The sequence below is a fragment of the Octopus bimaculoides genome, chromosome 1 (assembly GCF_001194135.2).
Source record: "Octopus bimaculoides isolate UCB-OBI-ISO-001 chromosome 1, ASM119413v2, whole genome shotgun sequence".
Lineage (NCBI taxonomy): Eukaryota > Metazoa > Mollusca > Cephalopoda > Octopoda > Octopodidae > Octopus > Octopus bimaculoides.
This window is the reverse complement of record NC_068981.1, coordinates 183,341,596-183,348,718: the sequence shown is the minus strand read 5'-3', so window position 1 is coordinate 183,348,718 and position 7,123 is coordinate 183,341,596.

Sequence of the window (7,123 nt, the reverse complement as noted above, 5' to 3'; positions counted from 1 at the left end):
GAGAGAGAGAGAGAGAGAGAGGGAGAGAGAGAGAGAGAGAAAGAGAAAGAGAGAGAGAGATCTGGTGTTGTGGTCACGATCATGTGACAAAGAGAGATGAATGAGACGAGAAGAGTTGAAAATGCCTGACGGGAGGAATCGCGAGACTTGGTGACTCGGAGGGAAAGGAAGCGCTGTAATCTATGCAGGGAGAGAAGAAAGCACAACGGTGAGTCAGATTTTTAAGTGTTTGAATAGCCTTTTTTTTGTTATTGATGTTGTTATTTTGAATGCGGTCGAGAACGTTTGTGTGACGAGCAGCACGCAGCACCAGGCGTAAGAGAGCTGTAATCTTTTGCGAGTCTCATCTGAATTTTGTAAAGGGTTAGTAATTTTAAGGATTCTAAAGTAAATGTGTAGTCTTCAAATATTTTTTTCTTTGCCACTTTCCTCGTTATCTTTATTAGGTTCATTACAATTTATTTCTCCAGACGTTTGCGTGTTCTGGTCAGATGGCTTTCTTTCAATTGAGACTCGTGGGGAGTTGCTCTTTTTGTCTGGCTCTTCATTTCCTTGTCTTACATTTAGGTCATTTTCTGATGCGTGTTTGACCGCAGTTATTTCACTATCTGTGAGTCCTTTATTTCTGGGGATATCCCTCCTAACATTTGCTAACTTGTTTTCGTCCAAATATAGTCTGCTGTCTTGATTTCGTGTTCTCCATATTTGATAAGAGTGTGCGTTGTGTTTCTCTTAAGATGGCCTACCTAATGCATAGTAGTAGACGTATATTACTTCTGTATACTCTTCTCGGGTCCATTTGATCCTCTTAAATTTTTCTTTCTGTGGTGGGTGTGATGGTGGACTTAAAGAGCTCGAGTTGGGGCAGTTCCCGTTCAAGTGACCATCCAGGTTCGTATTCAGAGGAGAGTTTGTGCCAGTGGATGACTTTTCGACCCCATGCTGGCTCTCTCCTGGGGAACGCGCTTCCAGATTAACCGCAGGACAAGCGATTTGGTGTACTGCTGTAGTTTTCCTTTGTTTCGTTAGACATATTTGTGCTACATTCAAATTATTAGAATTGATCCCTGTACTGTGACAGATTATTATTATTATTATTATTATTATTATTATTATTATTATTATTATTATAAGTAGTAGTAGTAGTAGTAGTAGTAGTAGTAGTATTTTGTACATAAGACGGAGAACTGACAGAATCGCTACTGCGTTGGACAAAATACTCAGCGGCATGTCGTCCATCTTTACGTTTTGTGTTGAAATATTCCTTTCTACTATAGTCACACGGTCTGAAATTTTGGAGAACGGGAATAGTTGATTACATCGACCCCAGCCGAGAAAGACTTTGCCTTTCATCCTTTCGAGATCGATAAAATAAGTACCATTTGAATATTAGGGCGTCGATGTAATCGAATTTAACCCCTCTCTCGAAAATTACTAGCCTTATGCTAAAATTAGAAGCCATTATTATTGATATTGGTTTCAGTTATTGGCACAAGGCCAGCAATTTCGGGAAGCGGGTATGTTAATTACATTGATCCCAGTGATCAATTGGTACTAATTTTATCAACCCCCAAAAGGATGAAAGGCAAAGTCGAGCACAGCAGAATTTGAACTCAAAACGTAAAGACGGACGAAATGCTGCTAAGTGTTTTGTCCGGTATACTAACGATTCTTGCTAGCTCGCCGCTCTAACCATTACTAATGTCAAAGTGACGAGCTGGCAGATCGTTTGCACGCCGGATAAAATTACTAAGCAGCATTTCTTCCGACTCTGTATTCTGAGGTGAAATTGGTAAGCACTGGGATCAATGTAACCGACTGTCCCATTCCTTTCAAAATTACTGGTTTTGTGCCAAGACTAGAAAGAATTATTGTTGCTGTTATTGCTGCTGTTGATAATAATTAATTCTTTGCATTTGCAGACGATAAAGAAGCCGTGTACATGGCAACTGTCTGGCTATTTGGGGTGGATCCTTTATGGAACATGTTCAAGTACACATACACAAACACACAGAGGCACACAGACACACACACACACACACACACACACACACACACACACACACACACACACACACACACAAACACACATACATAATATGTATGCACGCACTTTCGTAATTGTAGCAATATAAATGTGTTTTATATGTGTCTGTGTCTGTGTCTGTATTCAGAACCAAACTATTCTTCGTCATTCAAGATAACCTGAAAGGGCTGTGATCATAACTTCCCACTTCCCACATTAATTCTCTCTCTAATTATATGTAGTTGTGTGTATATAAATATGTATGTATATGCTTATATATATACATAAATACACACACACACACACACATATATATATATATATAACGTGTATCTGAAAAAGGACTTGGTGTGTAAGTTTGCGTCTGTTTGTGTACAGGTATGTTGGTGCTTAAGTGTGTGTGTAAGAATGTTCAGCTTTGTGTCCAGACATAAAAAAGTGATAAATACTCTTTGTTTGAATACTTTACATCTGAACTATTCAATGTCGATTACTTGTGAAACAAAAACAACAACAAAAAGACTAAAAAAAAAACAAAAAAAAAATATAACAATCTTCAACGTTATTACATTTCGCGATTCATTTTCTATCTGGTAACGACCTGTCGACAGGCAAAATGGAAGCCATAAAGAGTATCTCACTGGGCAAAACTGTTGTACGAATGATAACGGTAATGGTTTTGAAATACAAAACGCCTTTTAACTTTCACGACAACCTGAATAGAATTTATAATCGTATGTCATTCCTTTTTAAGGTTTGATCTACAATTTAATAGCTGGAAGGCGGATATCTCACCATATGTTGTTTCTTAGTAAGCTATCGCAAAGGGATATTTGGTATAAAATATCTCTATATATTTGTCATTGTACAAAGTTATTAACGAGAATGGCTATCTTATGGTGAACAGCTTTAGTTGTTTAACACCCATGACACCGTCAACCTTTCAACGTAACAACGTCAGTATACTTTAAATCAGCCCAGCAACAAATATGATGATGCAGGAAGCAAGTTCTAAACCTTTTTCAAGTTGAGATTTGGTTACAATAACGAGAATGTTATCAATTAACAACATGTTATAAAATATCATCAACGGCATGTGGATTATTTATGATTTATGGCGGACCCTGAGGATTGTTAGTGAACTTTTATATTGCAATATTTTTATGCCTCGCTTTTTTTTTCTACCTCTGAAAAGCCAGAGAAATGCTCCAAGACAATAAGGGTGCCTGCCAGTACGTGGTTGCTTCGAATTCTTGGAAATCTTTCCTCTTTAACTTGTTTCAATCATTAGATTGCTGTGAAGCTGGGAAACCGCCCTGAAGGGTTTAGTGGAATAAGACGACTCAAGTATATTTTTCAAGTCTGGTAGTTATTCTATCGGTCTCATTTACTGAGGAAATGCTAAGTTATGGAGGCGTAAACACACCAATACCGGTTGTCAAGCGGTGGTAAAGGACAAACACGAGCACTTTATATACAAACACAGACATACAAACGCACAAACACATGAAAACGGCGCACACATATACAACAGGTTTCCACTCAGTGGTAAGTTATGATCAACACTATTAGCTGGAATTCTCTGTAAGTAGATAATAACTGTCTCAGATCCAAGTCTCGTAGACGCAGATTGAACCAACATCCTTAGATTGCGGAGTCGAAGTGAAGTTGATTTTAAAAGAAATTTATATATGAGTTTTTGATGAAAATATCTAGGCTTCTCTTTGCCAGTTTAATGGATACTTTGGTTAAGCCGCAGAAACGATTCATTCGATTATACGCTCCACATGATAGAGTAGACAGTATATTGGAGTCAAACAGTCGGCGGTCTGTTGGATTTGAGAGTCAGCTGATGATAGTCACTGGTCTACTATTTGGCTAGTTAACCGGTTTGGTGATGTTAGGTTACGCAACAGTTTGCGCGTCTAGTATTGATGCATAGTGTAACAGGGATTATATACCCCACAATTGTGCACGGGCCGATTATGGTCAAGATGATCTTTCCGAGTTATCAGTAGCCAACATATTGAAATGTATTAACTGGGTATGTCTTTAATAACAGCTATTGGATAGATCGGCAATAACATAAATCTTTTTGATGGGGACTGCAGGCTACTTCTGTATATGTAATTTCTCACAGAGATTGATTTATCATTTATGAACTTCAGATGAGTAAGGAGAGACACTGTCAATGATATCCCTTTTGATATTGTCAAGTTGGATCCTTGGTTACGAAATCTTTAGATGGGGCAGCACAAAGAGGTAGTTTTCTCAGTCCTCACACCTAAAGGAGTTCATGTGATGCGTAAAACTTCCCTTGAAATCACTGGCTGTTACGCTCGCGTAGAGTCTCGTGATGCAACTGGAAGGTATGAGAATAGTTCAATAGACTTAGGCTTTGAGAGGTGGGATTTTTCCTCTGACCCGTCAGTTGTGTTTCTGCAGTTACTAGCTGGATATGTAGTGGTCACTGCGTAGGTGTTTACTTCTATTGTAGCGTGCATTATTGGAAACGATATCATCTAAGCACAAGTAGCTAACCATGACGTTATGGGTGTTAAGAAGTTTATGATAACTAAGTGTTCTTTGGAAATGCTATCTAATTAGTAACAAGAAACTTCTAACTACATTAATACATAGATCTAGATTGCTCGGTAGATTAAACTAAATCACCTTTCTCTTTCTAACTGGCTTCAGGTTTGTGGGAGGGGATGAATCTTTCAGCTAGACTAACTTATCAATAAATCCGCTCCTTCGTTAAAATGAGGTGCGGTTCTGTTGAAGATTTCTCTGATCTCCAATGGAATGGAGACTTTTTCTGTTAATGCCTGTGTCTAAGTTTGTAATTACGGCTGGGGATGGTTTCAGTTTCTATGGATATTAATAGTTTCCACATTAAGCTTTCTGTAGGGGTAGTACCCGTCAGCCTTGAGGTCTAGGGTCTACCTGAATTAAGCTGGTGGTAACCGTTATTCCTAGCTGAATTCTTTGAATATGTTTATAATATTTTTTCCTGAACTTATCGATGGCGTAGATGTGCACATGACATTTTGTAAAGGACCGAACTCTTGGAGAGGGGTACATTTTGTTTTTTGGTGGTGGTGGTGGGGTATTAGGGAAAATAACCTGAGATCAGTACCTTAGCTGTGTCGTAACTCTCAAAGGATACGTCAAGCAGTATTCCTTTCCTTTTTACCATGGGGGAATAATCGTGAAACAAAAGTAACTTCTAAGCGTTGAAACTCATTCTGAGATCGAGGTCGCTAAATTTACTAAATTGTCAATTGAAGTCTAGAGATTTTGTGTGAAGCAATTTCGATATCGAAGGATGGATATCTACGATATCAAACAGGCTGTTTTATTCTAGATACCGCGCAACCAGTAAATGTTGGCAGCATTGCAAACGTTGGTAAATAAATATTTATAAAAGCAACAACATCGATGACGACAACAACGATATCAATAATAACAATATCTGTAATTAATTCTGTTGTTAATCCGAGTTTCATGAACTTTGGAGTGGTGATGGATTAATATCATTATTATTAAAGCAGCGAGCTGGTAGAATCGGTTACCGCGACGGGCAAAATGATTAGCAACATTTCGTCTGTCCTTACGTTCTGAGTTCAAATTCCACCGTGGCCGACCTAGCCTTTCATCCTTTCGGACTCGATAAAATAAGTACCAATCAAGCGTTGGGGTTGATGTAATCGACTTATCTCCTCCCCTAAAAATTTAAGGCCTTGTGCCTATAGTAGAAAGGATTATCATCATAATTATTATTATTATTATTATTATTATTATTATTATTATTATTATTATTATTATTATTGCTTTTCCACAGCTTCTAACGCTGGAGATGTATTACAGTGTCAGCTGTTCACTACCAGTAAGCTAAGGTAACACCTCTTATTTTTCGAGCACCTTACGGTGAATTTTGGAGCGGTTCTAAGCAGTGCTGTTTTCTGTAAGTGCTACACTCTTATTGCAGCCCCTATTTATTCCACGTACTTCTCAAGATTTTTGCTTACTGTTCCCAGGGCTCTGACAATTATTTGTACTATTGCTACCTTTTTCATCGACCACAACTGCTTAACCTCCCCAGCTAAACTGTTATATTTCTCGGCTTTTTCTTCTTCCTTATCGCATACCTTGTTGTCATCTGGGCATGCTATATTTATGATCCAGCATCGTTTGCTTTCTTTCTCAATTAACACTATGTCTGGTTTCCTATTCTCTATCTCATGGTCGCACTGAAACATAAAATCCTACAGGATCTTTACATTATCATTTTCGACGATGCCTTCAGGTTTGTGGTCGTACTAAGATTTTGCTCTGTCAAGTTCATACTTGTTGCAAAGTGTCCAATGAACAAGCCTGGCTATATTGTCGGGGCGTCACTTATATTCCTTCTAGGCTAGTGGCGTACATTGGCTGGTAATATTCCATACGTTTTCACCATTTCGTCCACAGATTCTGCATTTATCACTTTCTGCTGTGTTGTCTATTCTGTATTTGATGTAGTTTGTTCTTAGTGCTTGCTCTTGGGCAGCACAGATTAGAGCCTCCGTTTCGGTTTCAAATTACTTTTAGTCATCATCATCATCATCATCATTATTATTATCATCATTATTATTATTATTATTATTATTATTATTATTATTATTATTATTATTATTAAAGCGGTGAGTTGGTAGAATCGTTAATGCGGCTGGAAAAATTCTTCATGGTATTTCATCCATCTTTACGTTCAAATTCCGCCGATGTCAAATTTACTTTTCATCCTTTCGGAGTCGATAAAAAAAGTATCAGTTGTGTACTGGGGTCGATGTAATCGACAATCATCCCCACCCCCAAACTTTCAGGCCTTGTGCCTATAGTAGAAAAGATTATCATTATTTTTATTATTATTATTATTATTATTATTATTATGGTTGTTGTTATTGTTGTTGTTGTTGTTGTTGTTATTATTATTAATATCATCATCATCACCATCATTATTGTTATTATTATTATTATTATTATTATTATTATTATTATTATCATCATCATTATCATTATTATTATTATTATTATTATTATTATTATTATTATTAT